Source organism: Myotis davidii, unplaced genomic scaffold (genome assembly GCF_000327345.1).
Source record: "Myotis davidii unplaced genomic scaffold, ASM32734v1 scaffold332, whole genome shotgun sequence".
Lineage (NCBI taxonomy): Eukaryota > Metazoa > Chordata > Mammalia > Chiroptera > Vespertilionidae > Myotis > Myotis davidii.
Genome location: NW_006285779.1, coordinates 2,309,039 through 2,322,220, shown reverse-complemented (window position 1 = coordinate 2,322,220; position 13,182 = coordinate 2,309,039). Strand labels below are relative to the sequence as shown.

Below are 13,182 nucleotides of genomic sequence, written 5' to 3'. Positions count from 1 at the left end.
TGATCCAAAAACTAAGACATGAGGAAGGAATAGAAGAGAACATTATAAAATTAAAAGACTGATATTCAGTTTTAACAGCAGAAGTATACTTCTATGTTTAAAATCTCCTGTTACTGGATATGTTGACTGTTACTAATCTGTTGGACTATTACCTCATCAGTATAGTTAGTCTTCCATCCTTACAAAGGCTACAAGTCTAAAGGAAAGACAAAAATAGACTCATTGGTTCCAAAATAAACCCCCCAGTTCTATAGAAGAACTACCTGTCCCTTGGGAAAGATGAGAAGGTTCCCATCATCTCAGCCTGAAAGCCATCTTTTGTCTTAGCCATGTTTTCCATTGCTGGCCATTTGCTAGGAAAACATTCCAGCGAGTGTCCAGTGAGTGCTGCAGACCACCAAAAAAGATGAAGTAGAGATGCCCGGCATGCCTCACTATTTATAAGAAACTATTTCTCCAAAAGATGGGAAAATTCAAGTCTTTAAATACTCTGGGAGAAAGGAATCATGGAAAATCTCTTCAGTGTCTGCTCTGTTGGTTCACAAGATTTTTCTCACAAATCACTTGGGTGGGACATTAAGCAAGTCACAGAACAACTGGAATCTTCTATGAATTGACTCACTTGGGTTTCTGGCTGAGGTCTCTGACAGCAGGGATGAGGATGGTTCAAAAGCAAAACCAGGACAGACATATACACAACAGTCATTAAGTGATTTATTGTAAGGAACAGGCTTATGTATGTAATTGTAATCTAAGAAAGCCCAAAGTCCCTATGACAGGCTGTCAGGAGGGAAGATCCTAAATAGGCTGGAACCCGTAGACATGGTCTGCTGTGGTCAGGTAGACCGTCTCCCTCAGAGATGGAAGGAGAGGTGACTTGGGGTGGTGAACACACGAAACGATATACAGATGATGTATTCTAGAATTGTACACCTGAAACCTATATAATTTTATTAACCAATGTCACCCCACTAAATTCATTTTTAAAAGGCCTTCCAGCTGAGTATAAGCCAGTCCCACCCAAGATATCCTTATTTAAAGTTAACCCATTAGGGACTTTATATCCACAAAATCCCTTCACAGCAGCACCTAGATTAGTGTTTAATTACTGGGGACTGCTACCTATCCAAGTTCCATCAAAAATCCATCACACAGCCCGGTTTGGCTCAGCGGATAGAGCCATCCTGTGGATTGAAGGGTCCCAGGTTCAATTCCAGTCAAAGGCATGTACCTTGGTTGCAGACTCAGTCCCCAGTTCCAGCTGGGGCATATGTGGGAGGCAACTAATTGATGTGTGTCTCACAAAAATATCCTTGGGTGAGGATTAACAACAACAAGAACTCCACCACATTATGAGAAGCCAGAGGAGCTGCCTGGGAAATTATGCTGCCACAGAGGTCTCTCTACAGACATTTACTAAGTCACGGTGGGGTCTCTGCTGCTCTCCAAAAACAGTGCTGCCTGAGCACTCAGTCAGGTAACAACCTGCCATGGGTGTCGCAGCCGGGTATCCTTGGGTGAGGATTAACAACAACAAGAACTCCACCACATTATGAGAAGCCAGAGGAGCTGCCTGGGAAATTATGCTGCCACAGAGGTCTCTCTACAGACATTTACTAAGTCACGGTGGGGTCTCTGCTGCTCTCCAAAAACAGTGCTGCCTGAGCACTCAGTCAGGTAACAACCTGCCATGGGTGTCGCAGCCGGGAAGCCTGGTCCTCTAGCCTTGCCAGGATTGGACTCCATTTTTAAGTTTTCAAACTTCCAATATAACAAGTTTTTGTTGATTAGAAAGTGTTTTCCCATTGATTGCCATTTTGTGAGCTTTTTAATATTTGCTTAAACTTTAAAGCTAAGAGGCATTGCCAGTAGAAAACTAAGCATGTATTTCACCAGAGAAGTTATTAAAATGATCTGTTTTGGAGGGAAGGGGAAGTATTCGTGGCTCTAAAAAGGATCCTTGTGGGGATGGAAGTTTGGTTCTGCAGCAGCAACAGCAGTGTCAGTATCTGCTAGAGTTTTATAAGATGCTACCATTAGGGGAAACTGGGTAAAAGTACACCAGATCTTTGTTATTTCTTACAACTGCATAAGAATGTACAATTATCTCAAAACAAAAATTCTAATTTAAAAATGTTTCATTTTGTAAAGCTAAGAATCTTTTCATAATACAAATTATTTTCTAATTCATGTTTTTAAAAAAATAACCACAAACAAACATGTTTTCTTAAGGAGGTGGAGATCTCTATATACTAGCCCTGAGCTGGGAATAAAGTACACAATAATGTTTGAGGACTGGAAGAAAGTATGCCTGATGGGAAAATTACAGGTGAGTGTAGAGTTTAATATAAAAGTGTTTTTGTAAAAATCGAGGCTTAATTCTTAGATGAAATATGGGGCATACTGTAAAAAGATAGTATCTTCACTCTAATGATAACTGAGAGAAGTTATGGTTATAAATTCAAAAATAATGTGGAGGTAGTTTAGGACAAATAAAATGTAATTTTAACCCAGAAAATTGTATAGATTGAAAATAAAAATAGGTTCAAAGGGTTTAGGTAAATTTGTGGATTCACTCAGTAATATTTGTGTGCCTACAATGAGCCGAGCAGATATCTTTAGTATTAATATACTTTACACTTTAACATAATTCCTAACATGTAAATGTTGATGTCCTTGAAGGCAGCCATACCTTCTCTGAGTCTCCACAGATGCATCTGTCAAAATCTGAGATGGGTTGGATTTTCTCAGGGTATAATATTTCTGATCTCACTGTATTGGAGCTTTTTATGGAAAAGTGAAATCCAACCAGTCAATAATAATAAAATAACATTAATTTTTTTTATTATTATTTGAGAGAGAAGCATCGAGTTGTTTTCCACTTATTTATGCACTCATTGGTTGATTCTTCTATGTGCCCTGAGTGGATATCGAAATTGCAACCTTGGCATATTGGGACGTCGCTTTAGCCAACTGAGCTACCCAGCCAGGGCAGTAATATAACATTTTAAAGATAGCCACAAACATAATTCTTTTAAATATTAGTTGTCAGAAAAGATATTTTCCTTTTTCAGGTATTTCTATTTTAGGGATATAGAATAAGAAATTTCAGTAATGAATGGGAAGGTGGGGACAAACTCAGTTTACTAGTAAATGTTAAGAAACAGGTATTTATAGCAAATACGTAGAAGCAAGCCTGAGACAATAAGAGAGATTGCCTCCAGGGGCAGCATTAAGCCTGGGCCCTGGTAAACCTGGCCTGCCTGCTCAGACTCCCGGGGCTCCCTGCACAGTGCGCAGGACTCTGCAGTCACCTGTGGGGAAGGCATCTGCAAAAAACCAAGTCCTTTAGAGGCTGAGCCTCTCAGTGAATGGCTACCTCCTGCTTTCAGAGTGAGTGGCCAATGAACAGCAGGCTGTTCCCTGAAAGCTATTATGATCTACAAAATTAATAGATAAATTCAGGGGTTTACCCTATAAAGAAACATTATCCGTATCAAATAATCGCTACTCTCACCAAAAAACTTACTTTTTTAGCAAACCATAATTCCCTATCCCGCCCCAGTAAACCTCCTGGCGGACAGGACCTAACGGAGTGAGGTTGTCGATGGCTGAGATGACTCCCACGTGCCTGGAGTGGAGGAGCTGTCCTCTTGGGGAGACTTGGGCAGCCACTTACTCGTTGGCCATTGGAATTTTTGGAAATAGTAAACCTTTTGGTAAAAGGGGCCTTTTATCTCCCAGAATAGCAACTGTTATCATCACTTAAAACCAGTAACTTCTATATACAGCAAGTGCTTCTATATATATACTCATGTATTGTTTTTATAGGACTATTTTAAGATCTGTGTCACATTTTTCTGGTCTATTTTATGGTGGGAAAATTCAATTGGAAAAAATGCACTTAGCTCTGGTAGGGCTGGTAAGGTAAAATAAGTACTTAGAAAAAAAAAGATGAAGTTTGTTGTTTTCATTTTAGCTTTAAACAGTACAAAAATAGTAAGGTGATAGCTCCCTGAATTACATTGTAGTGCTTCTCCTTAAGCAAATGCAGCCATTGTCCTCAGGTTATAATACTAGGTCTGTCACTGTATTAGAAGACCTGCAGGCATGTGTGAGAATGCATTACAAAAATCTGTGAGAAAATGGCTTTGTGTTTGTGTAGTGTGGCTTATAATTCAGGGCTTATTTTTCTTTTGATGTTGTAGCTGTTGAATTGAGAGGGAAATGGATAGAGAAAGGACCTGTCTTGCTATTTTTTTAATGTCTTTTTAAAGAATTGATTAGAGAGAGGAAGAGAAAAGGGGAGGGGGCATCGATTGGCTGCCTTCATGTGCTCTGAGGGATCAAACCTGCTACCTAGGTATGTGTCCTGACCAGGAATCAAACCCACAACCTTTTGGTGTATGGGATGATGCTCCAACCAACTGAGCCACCTGGCCAGGGCAGGACTTACCTACTGTTAAGAGTAATGTGGGTGTAGAGATGTAGGCACTCCCAGAGCCCAGGTGTGGCAGTGGCAGTGGGTTGGGTTAGGGAGGTGAGTGAAGGGGCTGGGCATGGTGGTTTTTTACCATTCCCCGGCTCCCTGGAGAAGCTCCTCCTACCTCTTCTATGGGGATGAGTAAAACCACAGAGGTTATGATTGGAGAAAATCAAGTCATTTGATTGACTGGACAGTGAAACCATGAGATGCATATAGGGACTGAAGGATGGGAGGATGGGGTGTTTGGGTGCCAGGTTCTGATGGTCTTTAAGAAGTTTTTTCCCTTAATTCACTTGTTGATTGGAAATGAGGACTTCTGAGTGATTATGAGTATGTTGTGGTTTAGTAAGTTTTCCTTTGTGTATATAGGACTAGGAAAGAGACCGGAGTGTTAGGTGTTGTGCTAGACTTGGGGGTTAAGGAGTGGTCACCAAGGAGTTCATGACCTAATCAGGGAGGCCATTTGCCTGCAGTAAACTGAGGTACAGATGTGCAGGTACAAGTGTGCAGGTAGTAAGCTGTTGGGTGAGGAGGCCTAAGAACCAAGTGATTGCTTTTCATGTCAGAGATTTGAAGGCCACTGTCATTTCCTCCCTGTCCAGGTGTCTCTTCTAGCTGAAAGTCTGTGTCCTCTTTATTTGTTCCTTATTCATCGTTTATACGTCTTGGTCAGTCTCTCCTCGGTTTGCCTCTTATAAAATGTAGACCTGAACACAATATTCCAGATATGGCTAGAAAGAGTAGGAGAATTGCTCCCTTCTGAGGTTGTATTGCCACTTAATCATCATGAGATACGTTGCTGGACCACCGTGTGTTCTCCCTATCTTTTAGGGGCCTGCTTTCAACAAATAGAATGGGTTGGGGAGAGGAGAGCCTACCAGAGAGGCCCCAGGTAGACCTGTACTCACCTTGAACCACATCTCTTACCACTCTTTGTTCCTCATGCCGTTGCTGGCTCCTCCAACCTCCTGCTCATTCACCCCGTAGTTCATTGTTATGTAAGCCTTCCTGGGTGGTGGTCCCCCAGGTGTACTTTATACTGCGTGTGTATGTATGTGTTCATTCATTCTTCATTAAACAGGAAGAAAACATTATGAGAGAGAGAAGCAGCAAAGATTTCCGTGTTAAAAGCATGGGTGATCGGAAATCTAATGTATCATTTCCAGTGGTCAGGACTCGGAGAGGGAGGTGTTGCTTTGGAGAGAACAAGCCAAACTCTGTCCTAATGGCAGGCCTTTCTCCCTGGTTCAGGCTGCCTGGCAAAGCAGGCCCGCTGTGCCTCACTGTTAGAAGCAGGAAGGGGTGTAGTAGAAATCGTGCTGGACAGGGACGTGGGCATGGCACGTCAATGATGATCCTTAAATTCTTCATCTCCGACCTTTCTTTTCTTGAGCATCTTTTGTCACCCAAATCTCCTTTCATGACCTTTTTTTCTACATTTGATACTTTGAACTTCTTCTTGAAGTAGTTTGTTTTTTTGGTTTGTTTGTGGGTTTTTTGGTTTGTTTTTTGGCTTGGCTTCTAGCACACCATTCTCCTTTATTCTCTCCTTATCCCATTGGCCATTCCTTCTCCGTCTCCTTCTTGGTTATATCTCAGCTTCCTAACAAACGAGACATTGTCATGCCCCAGACTCAGTGCTGGGATCTCTTCTGACCACACCCACACCTAAGGAGATTTAATTGGTTTTTGGGCAGTTTTCATCTGCAGCCCACATTTCTCTCACTCTCTTGAATCCTGGATTTAGATGTGTAAGTATCTATTTGACATTTCCACTAGCAGTGGTCGGCAAACTCATTAGTCAACAGTACAACGATTGAAATTTCTTTTGAGAGCCAAATTTTTTAAACTTAAACTATACAGGTAGGTACATTGTTATTAACTCGTAAGGCTTAGGAAGAGCCACACTCAAGAGGCCAAAGAACTGCCTGTGGCTCACGAGCCGCAGTTTGCCGACCACGGCACTAGGGTGTCTATTTGGCATCCCACACTTAACCTGTCTAAAACTGAGCTGATTTTTCCTTCTAAGCAGGTACCTTCCCCAATCCTCAGTAAATGGCAACTCTGTCCTTCCCATGGCTCAGGCCAAAAACCTTATAGTCGGCCCTGACTCTTCTCCTTCTTTGTCTTCTGCCCCACATTCAGCCCATCCACGGAACCTGTTGGCTCTATTTAAATATATATCCAGAATCTCAGTAGGTCTGTCACCTCCACTACTCCACTGCTCTAAGCCACTGTTCCTCCCACTTGGGTTACTGGAATAACAACTCATTTCCCTTTCCCCCCCCGACTTCTTTCCACCGGTTGCCAAGCCTTTTCTCCCCACAGCAGCTAGAGAGCAGGTCACTCTTCTACTTAGAACCTTCTTCCAGTGACTTCTCACTCAGATGAAGTCTATGGTTACAGGATCTTCACACCGTCCTTGTCAGCCTCCCCACCCCCGTGACCTCATCTATACCCTGTTCCCTCTCGCTCGCTCTGTTCCAGCCACACTGGCCGCCTTGCTTTTCCTGACTGTTCCCTCTGCCCCAAACATCCCACCCAGTCCTTTAGGTGCTTCATTTGGCTCCGTCACGTCCTTCATCTTTGCTCAGATGTCACTTTATTATTAAGTGTAATTCTGCCCCTGCTGTTGTGTCCTCCACAGCACATTTTACACAGTCGGACATGTTTTACATTGTCCCTTCATGGATGTCTCCCCACTGGAATGTTCCTCGTGGGCTAGTGTTTGGTTTTGCTCCCTGTTACAAAATGGGCATTCAGTAAGTATTTGAGTGAATGAATGAATTTGTGTATCTGGAGTTGAATGAAAAAGACTATCGAGCCTATAGGAAAGTTTTGTAGGATAGGTAATAATTAACATTTATAGCATTAGAGATGGTATGTGGGGAACAAGATAGCAATGATGGGTTCCATGGTCTTGTGCTCTGGTGCCTACAGTTGTGCCTTCAAGGGGTCTAGAAAAGAAAATTTCTCTGACATTTCAAAGGTGTATTATCCTAGCTGCATAAGAAAAATGGGCAGGACTCATGTAAGGCAAAGACTGACCTTTGCTACTGAAGCTGTAGGCCTGGCATGTAGCTCTCCACCATGGCCTTCCTAGTTAGGGATTGATGATCAGTCCATCCTATGTGGTTACTTTTGGTCACTGAGCTTGTCAGGTTTGTCATGTTGTCGTGTACCCCCGCCCCCCAATTGTTTGTATTTTATGGATTATAAATTATGTTCATGTACGTGATCTCACTTGATATGTTTGTTTACTTTTTATAAATTGGACTAAATCGAATTCTATTTAAAGTGCTTCACTTCCTTAACTGCTAATATGCAAACTGGTTTCCTTGGGAGATCTTAAGAATGGCCACTGAAATATATCCTCCATCCATTTCGTTACAGAGCATTTCCTTCTTCTGTCACTACTTCCCTCTTAGGAACGTAATGACTAGGAACTGAATTCCCTCTTAGGGACTTAATGATTCTACTTATTGAAGCGTTACAGTTTTTGTTAGCTAAACTGGGACTACTTTAGAAACAAAGGCATATCAAGTGTGTTTGACCTACCCTTGTTTAGTGAGGGGCCACGCATCGCACAACATCCAGGGGACCTTTAAGCCTTGCACTCGCTATTGGTCCCCCTTGACGTTGTGCAACACAGCAGTAATGGTGACTCTAAAATGTTTTGCTTGAATTTCTCATTATTGAATCTTCTGTTTATTTTCTTCCTGCTGTTGGAGTAGGATTTTACGGCCCCGTGGACTCTTGTTTGCCTTGTGCTCACATTATTAGGTCTTTCTGACTACAGCTGTGTCAGGTTGTTCCCATTTCCATTCTTGTTCGCCTGCCCTCTTGGCTTTCTTCTTTGGCTGTTAGTTTGCTTACTGTTCCACTTCACTTCATTGGCATGAAACGTGTAGATACAAATGAGTCCATATTTTCCACAGGCAGTTACAGGTCCCTTTGTCATCCTATCCAGTTGATTAATCCATCAGCATCCAAATGGTATCTTTCATTCAGAATTTGAGCCTCTGTGGTAAGGTTAAAAGATGCAAATGTGCCAACCTGCTACCATTCTGGGCTGCTTTGCCAATCCAAAGAAGATATGCAAATAAGCTTTGATTTGGGGAGCTGGCAGAGGCAGAAATTTGATCCCACCTTTACTGTGTATAGTTTTACTTAGTTCATCTCACCATGAAGAGATGTTCTTCTAATTTCATCTCTGTAAGTGCCTGCCTTGAGCACATAGCAGTTTTAGGAAAAATGATCAATCTAGGTCAGCGGTTCTCAACCTGTGGGTCGCGACCCCTTTGGGGGTTGAACGACCCTTTCACAGGGGTCGCCTAAGACCATTGGAAAACACATATATACATATTGTTTTTGTGATTAATCACTATGCTTTAATTATGTTCAATTTGTAACAATGAAATTGGGGATCACCACAACATGAGGAACTGTAAAGGGTCGCGGCATTAGGAAGGTTGAGAACCATTGATCTAGGTAATAATTTCATGCTAACTTGCTTATGATTCTGAATTTGAGTGGAAATGTATCCATAGAGCCCTGGACTCTGAAAACAGGCCAGCTTTGATTCTCTTGGTGATCCCTTGTCTCCATTCCTAGGACAGTGCACAGTGACCAGAACTGCAAGAACTCTCACAGCTGGCCCAAACGGGCTCTCTCCAAAGCTTGACGGTGACAGCAATGTCTGCTTCGTTTGTTCTATACACAGTTTAACAAGTTTGTTTAATTTACACGTATTTAAACGTTTGTGCTATTTAATGCCTATGATTGCATATTGTACTGATTGCTATATTTTCATTCTTCTCTTTGGAAGTTAAGGATCCACCAGTTCATAATCTTTTTTAGTTTTTGGTTGAATTTTTTGTTAGGTTCCCCAAAATTGCTTTTCTGCTTTCATTCCTGACTGAATCCCTCCAATGCTCAGGTTAAGAATGATGCTGTTGGAGCTCAGTATTTTAAATTTCTGTATTGACAACTTGCTTACCTTTCCCTTTTGGTTGTTCCATTGGTGGGAAGATGGAACTCCTGCAGCGAGTGATTCAGTGGGGGATGATGGGTGCATTGTATTGCTAGCCTCCTAAAGCATGACTGAGAGAGGGTGGTCACTTTTTTTTTTTTTTGTACTGCTTACCAGCAAGAAGGTTCAGAAAACAGGACTTCTCACCAGGAATTCGAAAGCTGAAAGAATGTGGCTCTGGGCAGATGCAAAAGTTTCAGCATTGAAGGTGGGGTGTGAGAGGGAGCCCCTAAGAAAATTTAATTTTCTGTCTAAGAAGCCTAACACACATGAACAATTTCTCCTAGAGTAAGGCCCTTTCCAGTCCAGTCTGCTGGTGCTATAGAGCTGGTATTCCAAGTATGTCCATCTGCATTTAAACGAATTGCTCCAAGACAATCTGATTATGCAGTAGTTACTTTGGTGAGAATAGCGCCTCAGTGGAATGGAAACTTCATTTTGAGTCTAATATTAGACCTTGCTTTGGAAAATTCCTTTTAAATGATCACAAGCTGGGAATAGCAAAAGAATTTAACTTTCGACAGACAGCACTGACCAAGAATTTTTAACTGCTTATGTTTGGGTTCTTGGGAAAGCAGATGTGAGAAGCTCACCAGACTGAATTGACTCGACTGGAATTGACGTGACCCTGATGCGGTGTTTATATCTATTGCTGATAAGTTTTTTTCCTAGTCTTGTTTGCTGAAAATATTTTCATTCTTTGAGCGTGAGCATGCTAAGGATGAAAATTGTTAGGATGCCTGATTGTCTAACAATCTAACCTTCTAGGCTTCCAGACACTGTTGCCGCTCAAGGGGTCTGAGCCAAAGCAGGACAGGCCAACCAACCTGCAGAACCCGAGGCAGCTTCTGAATGAGTGCTGCTGGGAACTGGAGCAGACCTGGCCGTAGGGAATATTTTCGTGTAGCTGGCTGTGTCCGAGTGAACTCGATGGACTCCTAGTTTTAAGTAAACTTTATTTAAAGGACTGCTCCTCCATCCTATCCTCCCAAAACACCCCATCCTGTGATTTAAAAAAAAAACACACCCAATATACGTGTTAACTGATCATGGAATTTCTATACTATGTCTCCTTGGCTTAGTTTAGGATGTATTTCAGATGCTTCACATGCCCTGAACTGGAAACACCAATGTTGGTGTGAAAAATGTGTTTAATATTTTAAAAGATCTTTCTGAAATTGAAGTGCATCTTTTAATCACAGTGCACATGTAATGTAGTGGGGTTTTTTTTCCCCTCTGACTAAGCTGGTAATAAGTGGATGGTGCCTTAGACTTGAGGAAGGACATTAATAAATTAATAGGAGTTGCCCTGTATTGATCACCTCATGGATCCCAGGCACTGTCTTTGCTCTCTCTACCAACACTGTCTTTGATAGTCACTCTCTGCAGTCCTGTGGGCAGCAGTGATTATGGGCATGCTTTTGGACGTGAGGAGACTGAGGCTCAGAAAAGTTGCGTAGTTTGCTTGTGACCAAACAGCCAGTAATGGCTAATTAACTGGCAGTGCTGGAGTTCCAATCCAGGACGGTTTGGTTTGACTTCAGAGCATGCGTTCTTCCCTGTGGGTTATACTTTTTGGTATTTACAGTGTTTGACATTAAACCTGAGGCCCTGGCCAGGTCGCTCAGTGGGTTAGAGTATTGTCCTGATAAGCCCAGATTGTGGGTTTGATCCCCAGTCAGGGCACATACAAGAATCAATCAATGAATACATAAATAAGTAGAACAACAAATTGATGTTTCTCTCTCTCTCTCCCTCCCTCCCATCCTCCCTCTCTCAAATCTATACTAATAAAAGGGTAATATGCTAATTAGACTGGGAGACCTTCCGGACGTCCTTCTGGACAAAGCCATGGTGGCAGGGCTGAGGCAGAGGCGTTAGGGGTGATCAGGCCAGGAGGGGAGGGCAGTTGGGGGTGAGCAGGCTGGCAGAGGGGGGCAGTTGGCGAGAAGGCCACAGGGGGGACAGTTAGGGGTGAGCAGGCCAGCAAGCAGAGTGGTTAGGGGTAATCAGGCAGGCAAGCAGGTGAGCGGTTAGGAGCCAGTGGTCCCGGATTGCAAGAGAGCTGTCTGACTGCCAGTTTAGGAGCCGGTAGTTCCAGATTGTGAGAGGGATCCCAGATTGGAGAGGGTGCAGGCCGGGCTGAGGGACACCCCCCATGAATGAATTTTGTGCACTGGGTCACTAGTCAATAAGTAAATTTAAAAACAAAACCTGAGAAATTGAAAACATTTTAATTCATTTTGAAAGGACAATCACAAATCCATTTTATGTTAACATAAATAACACTGAACTTAAAATCACTATTTTCCAAAATAAGAGTATTAAGTGTTACTGTTTTACCTTTTGTTTTTTTGTAGATCTCTTTATTATCTAGCTAAGTGGAAGGCAGCTGGACTCTCTTCTGCATTCAGTCTGTGCAGCACGACTGCTTTAGTTGAAGTATATGAAGAAAATCTGGCCTCATACAGATATGTATCTGGAAAAGGTTCAACACTCGGCCCAGGATCTAGCCTACTCCTGGGCAAACAGTGTGAATACTCCCCTCCCACTCCCCTGATTCAGGTTACTCCCCACCCCACCCCCAAAGGAGGCAGAGAAGCAGAAAAAGAAAGGGAAAAACATTTTATTGCGTGCCCCACCCTGTCCTGTCTCCTATACCTCACCTCACCACCACTGGCCCAGCAGAACCACACTTGCAAACCTCACCTCTACCTTCTTCTATAGCCTTTTTGATAACCGTGGATATTCTCTTGATACTACACCAAAACTCCATAAGTGATAGTTTCTTAAAGGTTCGTTGCTGTGTGTGTGTGTACACACACACACACATATAACATATAACATATACATATATATTGCTTTTCTCTAAAGATTTGTTGCAATGTAGAATCAAACTATACAGTGGATTTGGGGTGCAGTTGAATTAAAATCCTTTGGTCTGAAATCTTCCTTACAGAAGAATTCTGGACAATATATTTAGACCCTTGCCCACTCCAGGAAGTAGTTTCATTCTTACCCCTCCATCCTCCCTGAGGTTAGGCTAGACCTGCTTCCACAACACAGAAAGAGTGCCTTTAGAGTGCAGAAAGCGGGGGATGCTGCCTGAATGACCAGGTGGCGAAGGTGAGCATCGCCCGTGGCGTCCTGTGCCAGCAAAGGCTGCTGCTGTTTTCCTGAATGTGACGGGCTCGTTTTGTTCACTTTTAGGAAAATGTCTGCTCAGTAATAAGCTAAATACCATGGTTTGTCTAGTAGTCATTCTTTCAAGTCAATTGATGTTCATTGAAGAAAGCAGCTGGAACCAATTGTGCAAATGCTTTACCTCAAGACACTGTCACACTTATGCAGGCAGCACACGTGTTTCATGCCCTTCCCTTTTGTCACTAGAATATTCAAAGGCAGGTCCTTGGTGCCAAGATTTAATGGAATTAAAACCCTTACTGCTTTATGTAGGATATTCTTAAGAGAAATGGACTCCCCCCACCCCCCTTGTTACTGACGTGGTGGTGGAGAACCCCGTAGACGCTAGTACATTTTCCTCCACTGCCTTGATTTGTGCTCAGGCACCATTGGTTCAAAATGCCAACCATTGGACTTAGCAGACCTCCTATAAAACGGTCTTGGGCATCCTTAGGGGACCCTGGCCCACGCTGAGAACCGC

General features: G+C 42.7%; 1 protein-coding gene across 2 annotated transcripts in view; it reads left to right on the top strand.

Moving 5' to 3' along the window:
* CNNM2 (cyclin and CBS domain divalent metal cation transport mediator 2) overlaps nucleotides 1-13,182 on the top strand; it is a 110,446-nt gene that overhangs the window by 78,115 nt on the left and 19,149 nt on the right. The window lies entirely within an intron of this gene.